Source organism: Callorhinus ursinus, unplaced genomic scaffold (genome assembly GCF_003265705.2).
Source record: "Callorhinus ursinus isolate GAN/ISIS: 27379988/994484 unplaced genomic scaffold, GSC_fseal_2.0 scaffold16, whole genome shotgun sequence".
Lineage (NCBI taxonomy): Eukaryota > Metazoa > Chordata > Mammalia > Carnivora > Otariidae > Callorhinus > Callorhinus ursinus.
The window spans coordinates 36,270,475-36,284,874 of record NW_027397078.1 but is presented as its reverse complement, the minus strand read 5'-3'; the positions used below and the strand labels follow the sequence as shown (position 1 = coordinate 36,284,874).

The following is a 14,400-nucleotide window of genomic DNA, read 5'->3' as shown; positions in this document are numbered from 1 at the left end:
ACACACACACACACACACACACACACACACACACACACACACACTCCTCTTAACTCTTACCTTCCATGTCAGTGACTCTTCCCTTCAGGTTTTCCACGGTCAACTGAGAATTACTGTCCTGGTGGTATCTTGGAATGTGGTGGCCATTGTCTTCATTCCTCAGCCAAAACTGACCCTAGAAGAGCCCCATTTTAACATGTTACATTATGGAAATGCTTGAACATGGCAAGAATATCTTTTAGAAGAACTCTAGCAGTGGTCTTCTCTGAGGAGGGAAATGGATGAGCAGGGGAGAAAGAAAGCACCGAGACATGCTTTTCACTGTTTTTTGTGCTTTGGGGTTTTTGTGCCACGTACATGCATGTTATACCTATTAGACTGAATCTTACAGAACGACAAATATTTGACCATTTAAAACAATTTTTTTCAAGATTTTATTTTTAAGTAATCTCTACACCCAAAGTGGGGCTCAAACTTAGAACCCTCGAGATCAAGAGTCGCATGCTCTGCCAACTGAGCCAGCCCGGCACCCCAATATTTGACCATTTTTGATCTACAATTTTCTTATTACCTTGTCTACCCTCAGCATAGTCAATTAAAGGAAACCAGAGGTGGACTACTTGATGTTTCTCCCACCATCAGATTATAATGACTATAAGTGGCCTAAACTGTCCCTTATCTCTTCTTCTCAAACCCTGACCCTGCTATATAATTTTCCTACTAACATCTCGTATACTTTAAGTTTGTTTCTGGAAGCAGAATAGAAACAGAATGCAACCTAAGGAAGACAATCAGTAACAGTCCCACTCTGTCCCCACCCTATGTCTAATACTCTCCCCAAGGCCCCAGATAAATAACTCTCTTTCGAGACTCTGCCAAGACACCATCTTCTCCCTCTAGTCTTTTCTGAATTTCTTCTTGCTGCCTATAGCCCACTGAAGAGAGACTGACCATTTTACTGCACAGATGCCTATCAAAGGCGCTATCACAGTATTGGCCTTATGCGTACACATAGCTGGCTCCTTCGTTAGACAATTTTTTTTTTAAGAAAAAAAGTTCTTGTGTTCATACCCCAAATTAGAACAGCCCCACAATTGGACCAGTAGGTTCTGATAAAAGAGGGTCAACAAGCCATTGCTAAATGAATGAATGGCCTCATTGTAAAAGCTGGCACTATTCATACCACAAATGAATTCAACAACTACCCCGTGCTGTACACTCCTTATTCGGGTTTGAGGGCAATATTCTGCGTAAACGTACAGGGGGATACAACTGTGAATCATTAGCTTCTGCGGACTTCTACTCAATGGTCCGTATATGATAGATGTCTTGGATCCCCAGTCCTAGCACACAGAAACGCACTCTTTCTGAAAACATGCCTTGACAAAGAAGGGTAGCCAGTAAGACCCTGGCTCCTACAGACGATAATTCTGTTATGCTTCATAGCCTCCAAATTTCTATCTTGCTTCTAAGTGATGAAGAATTTCGAGTCTCCAAGGAGGACAAATAACAGGAGAAAACTTTGTCAGGAAACGACAGGCCCTCAGGGCCGGAGTTTAGAAAACACTTATGCAGGTGAGGCTGTTTTCAAGAAGTTTTGACTATATAAATTCCTCTTTGTCAGAGTTACCATGTATTAGTCTAAGACAGTTATTATATTTTCTTATTATAAGCATGCACTGTGTTCTGCATCTGGAGCGCTTGCCAAATTGTAGATTTATTCCTATTTCTATACATCTGTGAAAAGAATGTGTGTTCTGTTTCATCAGGGAGTTACTTGAAGTCACAGGTTGCTAATTCCAAATGAATAGAAACAGTGATTAATCTGGGAGATATGAGCTCGCCACTATTCATGTAACAGATGTCCATTATGATGAGCTACACATTTGTTCCCTGTTTATACTAGAATACAAAACAGGGGGGCCCGACCATTTTGTGAAAGAAAGAAAGAAAGCGAGCAAAGAAAAGCAAAGAGAAAAGAAAAGAAAGGAAAGGAAAGGAAAAGAAGAGAAGAGAGAAGAGAAGAAAACAGGATGAAAAGACGATGATGGGGGAAGGGGGAATTAGAAAATACTTTGAAAATGTTTATTCAGGTGCCAGGTTAGGTGCGCAGAAACGTGCGCTATGTCTGCAGGGTGGCAGGTAAAGAGTGGAGGGGAGGTAGAGAGGGAGGGGAGAGAGGGAGAACCCGGGGGTAAACGCTCCTGGCTTCATTTCAGGGTGTGGATATTAACTCAGTTCATCTCACTCGGCTGACAGAAGCACGAATGCCAAAACCGGCAATTTCATCAGCATCAGCTACACAGAAGATGGGATTTCCGAGGGAGGCAAAAGAAGAGGGAGAATGATGTATGTAATTTTATTCGAATAATTAAAAACAAAGTTGGCAGTCTATCTTCCTGTCAAGAAGAATAAATATCAGACTATGGAGTTGGAAGGGGGAGTGCAAGAGGCTCCCTGCTGCTCCATATTAACTCCGGTCCAATACAAACTTTATAGTTGACTCTTCACAAAAACATCCATTTAAAATGATCCTCCTATGTTGTTGTTGTTTTTTTTTTTTCCGGTTACTCTGTGAGTCGAGCTAACACAGCAAGAGGACACAAGCCAGGAGTGAGTGTGGAGCAGGCTGCCTGCCGGAGCCACACTAGAGCCCTTCACTTCATAGCCACAAATACAGGGTTTGTATAACTCCACCACTTCTCCAAAGATGAGTGAAAGAGAGGTTTCCAGAACTTTCCTTTCTCTCACTATTTACCTCCTGTCCTCGTATGCCCAAAACAAAAGCTGGGCCCGGCCTACAGTAGGATCCAAATACATACATACATACATACATACACACACACACACAACACACACACATATACGCACATACTTTTTTAATGAATTAAATGAACAGGGGCTGGACTTAATGAATGACACAAGCACAGGGATGGATAATATTTATCAATGGAGTCATTATCTTCTGTATTTGCAGACTCACTGGATTATAGCAGATGCAGTATCATAACCAAAAGCTAAAGAATCCTTTCTGAATGTCTTAACCTGGCTATTACATGTCCCAAGCTATACCTTTCCAGACTTTCTTTTTCAATTGCAACTGTTTAGAGGAGAGGACGAGCTCCATTTTGTTACTAACGAAGAGAGAAGATTAGCATAGCCAAGTCACAAAAAAAAAATAATAGTTCAAACAGACTCACTGATGACAGTTTTCCTTCTGAAGCATTTTAATCACTCTTCTTCTACATTTCCAGTAATGTATCAAATCACTCTTTAATCGCTTCTAAAATGTTGAATTTAGGATGCAAGAGGCTCCACGGTTACATCTAAACCTTTCTTTCTAGTATTTGAACATAAGGACAGAAGTGAGCACCTCCTGCATTTGCAACACTCCCAAGTCCAATTAGAGAACGGAGCCGTTCCTCAGAAGAGCCCACGTGGGGACTGCACTTGTGGGAACCACACAAGCATGGGAACAGCAGACTTGTCTACCTCGAGCAATGCAGGCAGCAAGACACCGCAAAGGTAGCCAAAATGATTAAGGAGGAATTCAGCTAATTAAAAATGACATGTTGCTATGCCAAGTTAGAAGTGTTGGTAAAGTGGGTACTTTCAGACAGCTAAAAGGTTCTTTCAGGCATCCCAAATTGCTCTGCCAAAGCCTTAATATTTTAGTCTAATCCCACTGAGCGAGCCAAGTTGATGATGACAGAGAAAGAAAAGGCTTTCCTTTTTGAAGGAAGTAGGAATTAGAATAATACAGGGGTCAGCAAAGTTTTGCTGTAAAAAGCCAAACAGCAAGTGTTCTTGGCCTTGTGTGCCGCATGGTCTCTCTTGCAAATATTCAACGCTGCCGCTGTGCCGAAAGCGGCCATCGGCAGTATGTAAACCAATGGGTGTAGCTGTACCCCCGTCAAACTGTATTTATGAGAGCAGGTGACAGGCTGGATTTGACTCACAGCCCGCAATTTGCCGACCCCCGAAATAATATGTAGATGGCTCTCCAACAGACTGAAACCTAAGGAAAGATGCAGATCTCAAGGTCCAGTTGAAAATTATAGTGCTTCTTAATTCTATTTTAAAATGCGCTCAGCAGTACCTCTGATTCCTGTGTGGATCTTATGGTGTTTGCCTGCCAATAGCATTTTCCTTACATGCATCGAGATGCACATCTTTTATCCAACTATTGGCACAAGCTTAGATTCAGTCAACAAAATCAAGTCATTCTAAACATTCCAAGAATAAAAGACTTAATGTATTAATTAGGGCTTACGTCACTGTCGGAACACACTGGGGCAGTCGGGTCAAGAGAGTCACTAGGGAAGGCCTGGGAAGCAGACACTGGATATATCTCAGCTTGGCATAGCAAGCTTATCCCAAGCTCTACGGAAATCTCCGATTTGTGAGACCGTCTGAGAAACCTTGCATCAACTGTCTGAGAACCAGTTGCTTGGCTGGTACAGACTGAATCTCCCCCTGCAAAGCCACGGTGAGCCTCCTACCTGCCCAACATCCAGCAGCAAGCACCCCTGAGCATACCAGCTTCTACTTCTCTTTTACCTGAAAACCAGCAGACGTTACCACCTCAGCAACCCTAACGCGGGACAGTCTGGGGACAGGGACGGTAAGAGACGCAGTGCCCCACTTCTCTTCAGGAATTCAGAAGACATCTCCGAAGGGGTGGTAGTGATGCCTCCTTGACAATGGATAGTCCAGCACATTCCACCACCCCTTTCTCAGTGCAGCATCCCAACACTCTCCTTTCACCCATTTTTAACTTCCAAATAAGCAAACAACCTAATGCTTCTTGAATCCTTGAATTCAAGTCCTACCTGAATCAACTATCCCCCATACATCCCAAACTCCCTCGGGCTTTCCCCCAAAGTGGAGCTACAGAGTCCGATTTGTTATTTCATCCATGAATGGTTGACGGTCATTGTCTTCTAGCTCAGTCACAACGGCTCGTTACTCTTCTGCAGTGTTAAGGGTTGAGTTATAGGTTGAACTCGCTCCTTGGGTTATATAATGGGCAGAGGGAAGAAGACCAAATTTTATTACGTGTACAGACACATCCATATCACAACAGGAAGAAAATATGCCTATTGCCATCCTCATTTCTACAACCGGCCACACGACTACTGCTAGTTTTTAGACCTTTCACTTTCTACTGTTAGTGGGGACCACGGACATCCAGCGCACTCAGGTGGGATCGTCATCCATCCTGAACACTGAGCTGGGATCTGCCACCCTCTGGTCATCATCAGGTGACCCCTTTGTGCAGTAGTCCAGCTCGGGTCTTTCCAGCTCCCAAGCACCTCAGCAGAGCCCAAGGGCTCACCTGCTCTAGTCACCCCCCTCTTGGCAGCTGCCTGGCTCAAGGGAGGCAAACAGATCAGAGGTGAGCGTGCCGAGGAGGGGAGCAGCGTCTGCCCATACTGCCAAATTCCCATATCCACACACTCCCCCCACCTTCCATCCCCACATTTTAACCTTTCAGTCTGGCCCCTGGTCCTCCTGATGGGTACAAAATTCAACTTTGCCTTCGATTAATGTAATCTCTCGTTCTCTCTCTTGCCCTCCCTCTGAAATCCAATAGATTTTAGACTGTCTTCACTCAAATTACACCTACGAGGCATGTATTAACTCTCTTGGATCAAAGCTGGGTAGCTGCATTGATTACAGACTGGGGTTCACGGATTTAGACTCTGCATGAACACATTTTGCTTCGTACCAAGGAAAAGCCTGTTTCAGAACTTCAAAGTCTAACCCCCATAGCCAGCTAGCTCTCAAATGTGTGCTGGTGGTCGAGGGCAAGGATAACGTATGTGATGGTTCAGTGCAAGCCCTACCCCCCATTCCTAAGAAACCAACAGATTAGACTCCTCCTTTAATGACAGACGTTTTAATGGCAGGGGATGAGACTTTTCTTTTTTTAAAAAAGGAAAAACTGGTCAAAATGTTAGTATCCTCTGAATAAGCTTTGCCAGTACAAGACCGCCAAATATCCAGGTTAGAATGCCAGTTTCCAAATCCTCTTTCCTGCCACATGTACATGTACACACACACACACACACACACACACACACACACACACACAGAAAGAGAGAGAGAGAATTTTATAAAACAGGTCAAATGGATTTAAACTAGTATAAGGGAGGAGGTTTCAGTGTCAGAAGGACATGGGCTCCAGTTTTGTTCTGCTCCTACTGTGATTCCTTTATCATATTATTTAACATCTCTAAGCATTCTCATTGGTAAAATGAGGATAAGTATAATTTTGTTAAGAAAACTATTCCCAGACTTTAAATGAGGTGAAATGGGCTGTGGCATGATGTTTCAAAATCTTACTGGGGCACTAACCTGCCTAAGACTTACTTTGTTACCTAGGGAATGCACTTGTGTTTGACTTTCTTTCTTTCTTTTTTTTTTTTTTTAACTCATTTAGAGTTCAGATGCTCTGAAGTTGCATGCTAATTCATAGACTTCTGTCCAATAGAAAAGATAACCCCAAAGGTCGTGATTTTATTGCCCTGTAGGACAGTAATCAGTTTTGAATCTATCCTAGAAATCTTACTGCAACGCTTTTTTTCCCCTCAAAAATGCCTATAAATACCAAGTTCTCATAATGCTCTTGGAATCAGCTTAATCCATTTACGGTTCTGATCATCAATGAGTTGAATAAATTCTTGACGGGTTCATTCTGTATTTGTACGAGATTGTTTTTAGTTCTTTAAAAATTATACTTTTGAGAGTACCTATCTTACGAACTTGCTATGAGACTTAAATAAAATAAAGCAAATAAAGTAATTAATAAGGCCCTGACACATATTAAGCAGTTAATGAATGTTAGCTATTATTATTAACTATAATTAAATGCAGCATGATCCACAGGAAATAAAAAATGTAATATATCCAAACTTCACTCAGAGACACCCAAGTAGACAAATCAAAAGAAATAAAATTAAGAGACTATTCACGCTGAGCTCTAGCTTGATTTCCCTGGAGATTTTTGAATCCTCCAGAATGCAGCCCAATGAACTAAGCTTTTGAATTAGTAGCCATTTTCGTGGATGATGCCAAATCTTATAATCTTTGGGATCTATAACTGTACACAGAGTAAGTATTGTGTCTCATAAAAATATATAATTTTTCCACCACACATGGCCAGTAACAGAAAATAAAATGAAAATTGGGTTTAGAGTAAAAAATAATATTTTTACCCTCCATCCTGCTTTGATATACCCAATTGTTATCCCTCATTTTATTTCCTTCCATTTTAGTGACGGAAGGGTTATTCCCTGTTTTTTCCCAAAAGTCTGTAACAGCTATGTCCTTCATCTTGTCCTTTGTCTGATTCCAATAACTGCCAAAAATAATGGTGTTCTCCCATGGAAAACTTGTCCCTTAAAAGAAACTAAAGGATAATAAAGGGACAAGTATGACCAATTTCTCCAACTTCACTATGATTTTGGTTGCTGTTTATGTTCAAATAATTTTCTCAGATTATAAATCCTGAAAGAGAGAACTCAATCAATTTTAGCTTTTGTTGTTTGGATTTGGGGTTGGGGAGGGCGGGTGAATGTTGGAACAACACATTAGAAGTAATTCACAACCTTTCCATACTGATGTCTAAAGAAGAATGAGAAACCATCTATAGAAAGAAGCAGAGATACTGGGGCATAATATTTCTACACACAAGTACAAGGGAACCAGATGGAACTGGAGGTTACTCTGCATTACACACAAAACCACAGGGAGGCTGGGTCATCAAATACTTTTTAAATACCTTCAAACGCTGAAATACAGTGCAGGAACCTACTGCACTCAGTTTAAAAAAAAAAGCAAACAACTACATATGGGGACTTAAATCAAGGTTAAACGTTCAGCTGTTGTTCAGTTCCAGTGACCAAAGAAGAGCAAGTTGAATTTAAAATAAAGTGAGGAAGGCACAGAACACATGTAGTAATGAAGCGTTTTCTATATTTACAGAGCTTACTTAGGTGTCCACACAAGTTCAGAGGTGAACACAAGCTCAGCATATTCAGCCACAAACACATACATTTGCATGGATGTATGTACACGCGTATTTTATATGCATTCACACGATTGCATGCACATTTGCCAGCCTTTAAAATGAGAGAATACCACCAAGCAAGTAGAGAAATCAGAGGTGAGGTAGCACTTATTCAAGATTATTCTAGTCCATTGCCACTCAAAATGTGGTCCCTGGATCAGCAGCATCAGCATCACCTGGGAGCTTGTTCAAAATGCAGAATCTCAGGCTTCACCCCAGATCTGCTGAATCAGAACCTAGCTTTTAACCAGACTAACTGCCGGCGATTTGTATGCCCAAATTAAAGTCTTGAGAAACACTGCCCTAGAACCGTGATAACCATCTTCAAAGCTATCAGTCGCCTGTGTCTATCTGGTAATTGAAATGTGATTAGTGAGACTGAGAAACTGCATTTTTCATTTTAGTTAAAATTAAAATTTGGAAAATTATACCTGATTCAGTGATTGGACTACTTTTAAGTTAAACACGTTTGGAACAACTTGGGTATATATGAATCTAAATACAGATCAAGTAGTTCTGATGAAAACTCAGCATCTGAACTGAAAAGTACTGTAAAGTATAAACTGCACACAGATTTCAAAGACTTAGGATGAAAAAAGGTACATAAAATGTGTGATTAATCATCTTTATAATGATTATAGGTTAAAAAATAAAATTTCAGATATGCTGTGTTAAATTTAATATATTCTTAAAATTCATGTGCTGCTTTTACTTTTTAAAATGTGACTACTAGAAAATACAGCTCACATATTATTTCTACTGGACAGGGATGCTTTAGATCCATGGTTCTCCAACTATCAAATTACTGGTGCCTGGCTCCCAATCCCAGAGATTCTGATGAAATTGGTCTGGGGTGGGCCTGGGCACTAGGGTTTTTAAACTCTCCCTGGTGATTCTATTCATCTGCCAAGGTAGAGAACCACTGCCCCAGGTTAACACAGATTCATCGATCCCAACTGATAAATAATGACCTCAGAAGGACCTAGTATCTTTTGGGCACTCCATCATCCCTCAACAAAAATGTGGAGTTGGAAAGGTAGTGCCCATTTCTTATCTAAAGAGTGAAAAAGCATCTCCACTGATGTCATCTGGGCTGAACTCTGGGTGACAATTTTCTACCTCGACTTCAGGCAGAATCAAACATACCCAGATGAAACTCAGTGTTTCCAGAAACCCACCACCGGTTCTTCCAGTAATTCATTCCCATATCTGATGTAGGGGATCTCCTACTTGTGTATGTTTAGAACAATCTCCTGGGTAGTTTGTTTACAAGCAGGTTGCTGGGCCCTAGCAATTCACGGTGGCTCTGTGGTAGGGGGACCAACCATCCTGGTTTGCCTGGGACTGTCCTGGTTTTGGTCTTAGCCAGAAAATCCCACATCCTGGGAACTGCTCAGTTCTGGGCAAACTGGGATGGCTGGTCATCCTACCCTAGGGAAGCGGACATTTAACAAGCAGTCCGGGAGATACTCATGCATTCCAGGTGAGCACAGTTTGAGAGCCACTCTGAGAAACACAGATGCTTGAATACTTCGTGAAGTTCTTTCTGGATTAATCAACTGCCCTGAGAAGACAGCTGCTGAAGTTACACAGATAATCAGTTCAGCAAATAACTGACTGGGGAAATTGCTCTAATTTAATTAAACATATTAATCGTTTAAAACTATTTAGGAAGAACAAGTACCAACGAAATCACCCAGACAGCCTTGAAGCGAATTCTTTTGTTGTCAGGAATTCAGCAGAGAGGGGCTGGGAGGCAAAGTAAATGTGTGGCATGAAGTCATGTCAGTCTTGAGTTTGAATCATTGTTCCTATCATTTGCTAGCTGTGCAACTTTAGGGGAGTTCCTTAACCTCTCTGTGCCTCGGTGTTCTCATCTGTAATGATGAAATGAGTAATTTATACCGACACTGAAGGTTAGCCGTGAGAATAGGAAATAATGCGTCGTATCAGACAAATCCCAGTTGAGGAACATTCTACAACATACCTGACCAGTACTCTTCAAAAAAACTGTCAAGGTCATCAAAAATAAGGAAAGTCTGAGTAACTGTCACAGCCAAAAGGAGACATGACCATCAACTGTACTGTGGCATCCTGGAAGAGATCCTGGAACAGAAAAAGGACATTACGGTAAAAACTAACGAAATTCAAGTAAAGAATGGATGTTAGTTAATATTGATGTATCAAAACTGGTTTATAGCTTGTGACAAATGTACCGTACTCAGGTAAGATGTTCATAATAGGACAAACTGAGTGTGGGGTGTATGGGAACTCTGTACGTCTCTGCAACTTTCCTGTAAAAATAAAACTATTCTAAAACTTAAAGTTTATTACCAAAAATGCCTAGCAGAGTAGTACCCAGGCCAGAAGTACAAGTTAATAATAGCTGTTACTATTATTGTGACCTGTATATGTAAATCATATGAGGAATGATCCCAACAAGAAGACCGTCATCTTGATTCAACATTTTCGGGAGAAACTAGGAGCTGTTCTTGGGAGATTGGGGTTGAGGGAAGAGAGGAGAAGAGAAGAACAAAGGGGAGACGAAGAGGCCACGGACACTGTGGATTTTGTCTCCAGCAGAGCCACGCCTGTAACTTCTGACATGGGACCCAGTTGGTTTTCTTCAGAGTCTGTCATTATTTTCTTCATTCAGTTGTTCTCTGTTCTGAGCCCGACCTCCTCTCTCGTTCTGCCTGCGGGCACGCACGCACGCACACGCGCCCCGCCCGAATGTCAGCTTGAAGGCAGAGGCCTTATCGGATTCGTCACTTCTGTATCTACCCAGCACAGCCCTTGACATGGGGTAGAAACTATGTGTATTTGCTGAATGAAGGACATGATACCACTGCCCATCAAAGGGTGGAGGGAAAAACGCCGTTTGGACTAGAACTAGAGTCCTTTTCATATATGTTTTCTCCTCCTAGCCTTCTTGTAGCTCCCCTACCACTCAAAAAATAAAAGTGCCCAAGCAAAGAAACACCAACACCACTCCATTGCCCGAGTAACCTCGCGTGGGGGGAGGGGGAAGGGGGCCCCAACATTTGGGTCCAGATCGGCTGTCCCATGTAGTAGTTTACATTGGCAACGATAGGTCATAGAACAGAAATACCGTAGAAACCACGTGTCCTATATTGTACCTCATGTTTTCTATTTAATTTAAGCCTCACACAGATTTGGTTAGGTAAGCGAGGCACATGTTCTTAGCTCCACTGGAGAGACATAAACATTTCTGAAAAGGAAGGAAGGGAGGGAGGGAGGAAAGGAGAAAGGAGGAGGAGAAGGGAGAGGGAAAGAGAAGAAAGACCTGTAAGGAGGCCACAGCATTCGTACAATTAACGGGTCACTCTATTAGTCCCCCGGGGCCTCCGTAACAAACTCCCGCAGATGGGCTGGCTTAAGCAACGGACATTTATTTTCCCAGTTCTGAAGCTTGGGAGTCTGAGCTCCAGGTGCCACCAGGGGTGCTGCCTTGCTGGGTCCTCATCTGGTGGAGAGAGGGAGCTGTGGTGTCTCTTTGTCTTACAAGGACACCAGCCCCGGCAGACTGACACGCCACTCTCAGGGCCTCATTGAATTTAATTACCTCCCTAAAGGCCCATCTCCAAATACAGTCACATCTCAGGTTAAGGCTTCAACTGATGAACTTGGTGGGGGGGAGGGCGGCGGCACAAGTGAGTCCATACAAAGATGTTCTGTGACAAGGGGCAAGAGGGTTAACAGGACGAGCAGGGAGGGACAATTAGTTGGACCAGGGGTCAGCAAACTAGGGCCTGCAGGCCTACTCGGAAGGCCACCTTTATTTTGTGAATAAACCTGTACTGGTGCGCGGCCACACCCACCATGGACAAACTGCCCAGGCTTCTGCTAGGAGGCACAGTTGAGCAGCTGCCAGAGTCTGGCTCACAAAGCCCCTGCAGTTACTCTGCAGCCCTTCACAGAAGTGCACCCACTCCCCCGGCTTAGGCCAACACAGGATTGCTTGTTTTATCCGGAAGACGACTCCCTAGGTTGCATTCTTGCCACTTCACGGATAAGGCAGTGGAGGCGCTACAAGGAGAAGTGACTGCCACATTCATAGCCAGCAAGCCTGGAGAAGATCTCGAACATTCGGAAAGGTGCCCTTTCCAGGCCACCCCACCACAGGACCTAGGGCTTTTCTCCTAGACCTTGGAATTGCCTGTGGCCTGGGTAAATGGTCCCGCCAGCTCCATGGCTTTCCCTCTCAGAGGCCTCACAGACTGTTGTCACTCAGGCCCGAATGTCCCGCTGTCTTCATTCATACCTTACTAGTTTTTGCTTAGGGCTATTTTAGGTCGTCGGTTTCTTGAAATCTTATTTTCTTTCAGTTTGTTTTGTGCCAGGGCATGTGTTTTGTATGATTAGCATTCACATAGAAAGCAGATCACTTGCATTAAGGGAGCCTTGCAAATAATCATGTAAACCTTAAGGGGTTTCCAGGGATCATTTCGGGACTGTTAGTCCTAAATGCAATTGCTGGTCCTTTTCATTATTAGACAGTATGTTCCCTTTTCAGCATCCGACATTGAACTCAGGGTGCTTTCCTTATTGTATCTATTACAACTCGGGTTCCTGTTTATTGGGGAATTTGTCAATAGGAAACAGTTCTTAGATCCATCTTTGAATTAGTGGAGACATTCCTCAAATGTGAATCCAGAGCCTTTTCATTAGGCCTACAGTAGAATTTAAGGAAGCAAAACAGCAATTGGGATTACTTTTACTATTGGCTAAAGGATCTCTTACTAGGACTTGGCTTCTTGATCTTCCTGTGCATACAAACGATCTGCATGCAGAGTGTTGCTGCTTTCGTGTATCCACATCATTTCCTCTGAGCAGCGGCCTCGTTCCCACTTCATGTGGTCCTAGGTGGGCTGCCAGGTACAACATTCCAGGCCCCTGCAAATCATATCGCCCCATTCTACCCTGAGACACAGCAGCTGATGCAAGGGAAACTATGTAACCCGATAGGAGCCGAGTCCCCAGAATGTTAAAGAAGTTGGCAGAGAGGCCATCAAACAAAGGGACGCTGTGCTGAGGGAGGGACGCAGAGCCCCCCAGATCCAGCCCTTCTTGAGGTCTTACCCACCCCTGGACTTCCTGGGCATGTGAACAAATGCATTCCTTTGTCTGCTTAACTAATTCAAGTCAGACTTCTCCTTCAAAATCCAAAGGGTCCTCTCTAATATAACGTGCTTCCAGATTTTCTGAGTGTCCTCAGAAATATGCATCAGCAACTCCCAGAGGGCACAGGGCACTGGGCACTGAGGTCCCCGGGTCCCCCTCCTAGTTGCAATCTTAGAACTCCTAAGCCATCCCTCTGCCAGGTCAGAGGGCCTGAGAAATGGACATGGGAGGTAACATCATTTCTTGGATGTGCGTATGCCTTCTGTGATGCACACACTACATGCTGGACTTGCTTTCCTGAGTTCTACATCTCCCTGCCCTTTGGCCTGTCTTGGAGCAGAAGCAAGATAAAAACCTTACGCTGGGACACTGATGGTATCGATCTGGGGAAAAGAAGACCACAGAGGATTAACGGCTGGGCCCACAATATTGATAATGTTCGAGAGAGCGAGCTAGCCACTCTGGCAACCAGTCTGGTGCCAGGGTTGGACCCCAAACCTACCAGTGGGCCCAAGCACGGCCGACGTAATGAGGAGGAGAAATATAGCCCAATGCACCCCTCCAAGTGGCTGCAAAATTACCCCTTTGGCGAGGATCCATTGTTTTTCCTCCTTTGTTTTCCAAAAGATACCTCTCTGAACCTGTCTAAACTCTGCATCACTAGATTCTGCAACTGTCACCTGAAGTGTTAGCTATGACTCAGAGTTTCCTGCAAGAAACTCTATAACCTCCCCCTCTCCAGAGGAAAGGACCTGACTGAGGCCTGCCCACACCAGCCAAAACTCTGTGCCAAGTGGCTGGGAGACGCCTTAACGCCGTGTGAACTGCGCGCTTACGTGTGTTTGCAGGTACTGATAAATAAGCACACTTCTTGGCTGTCTCAGTTCTTCGCAGTTTAACTTGGCTTCCTCTGTTTCAGACCGATGGGAACTTAAGTCAGTTCTTAAGACCCACAAGGAAGGAAAGCTCTTTGTGTTAAAGGCGGTCCGCCGAGGTGCTAATTCCATCTTCAGTAGGTTTTTCCCAGGACTGTGCTCCTCATCCAGGAATTTCTCTGAGCTTGGTGGTTCCTGTGTCCAAATTCCAGCTTTGAATAAATAAACCAGCTAAAGTGCTCGGGTGCCTCAGGGAATAGCAGTGCGGTTTCTGAACCTCCATCGCCCCCCAGTGGCAAATCTTTT

The 14,400-nt window shown here is 43.5% G+C and overlaps 1 protein-coding gene across 3 annotated transcripts in view; it reads right to left on the bottom strand.

Annotated features, from left to right (window-relative positions):
• MID1 (midline 1) overlaps window positions 1-14,400 on the bottom strand; it is a 591,209-nt gene that overhangs the window by 562,056 nt on the left and 14,753 nt on the right. For all 3 annotated transcript variants that reach the window (XM_025857736.2, XM_073902107.1, XM_073902106.1), the window contains exons 4-5: window positions 10,062-10,180; window positions 61-175 (exon numbers count right to left, since the gene is read on the bottom strand). The gene's annotated coding sequence lies outside the window, so the exon portion shown is untranslated. The remainder of the gene's footprint in view (window positions 1-60; window positions 176-10,061; window positions 10,181-14,400) is intronic.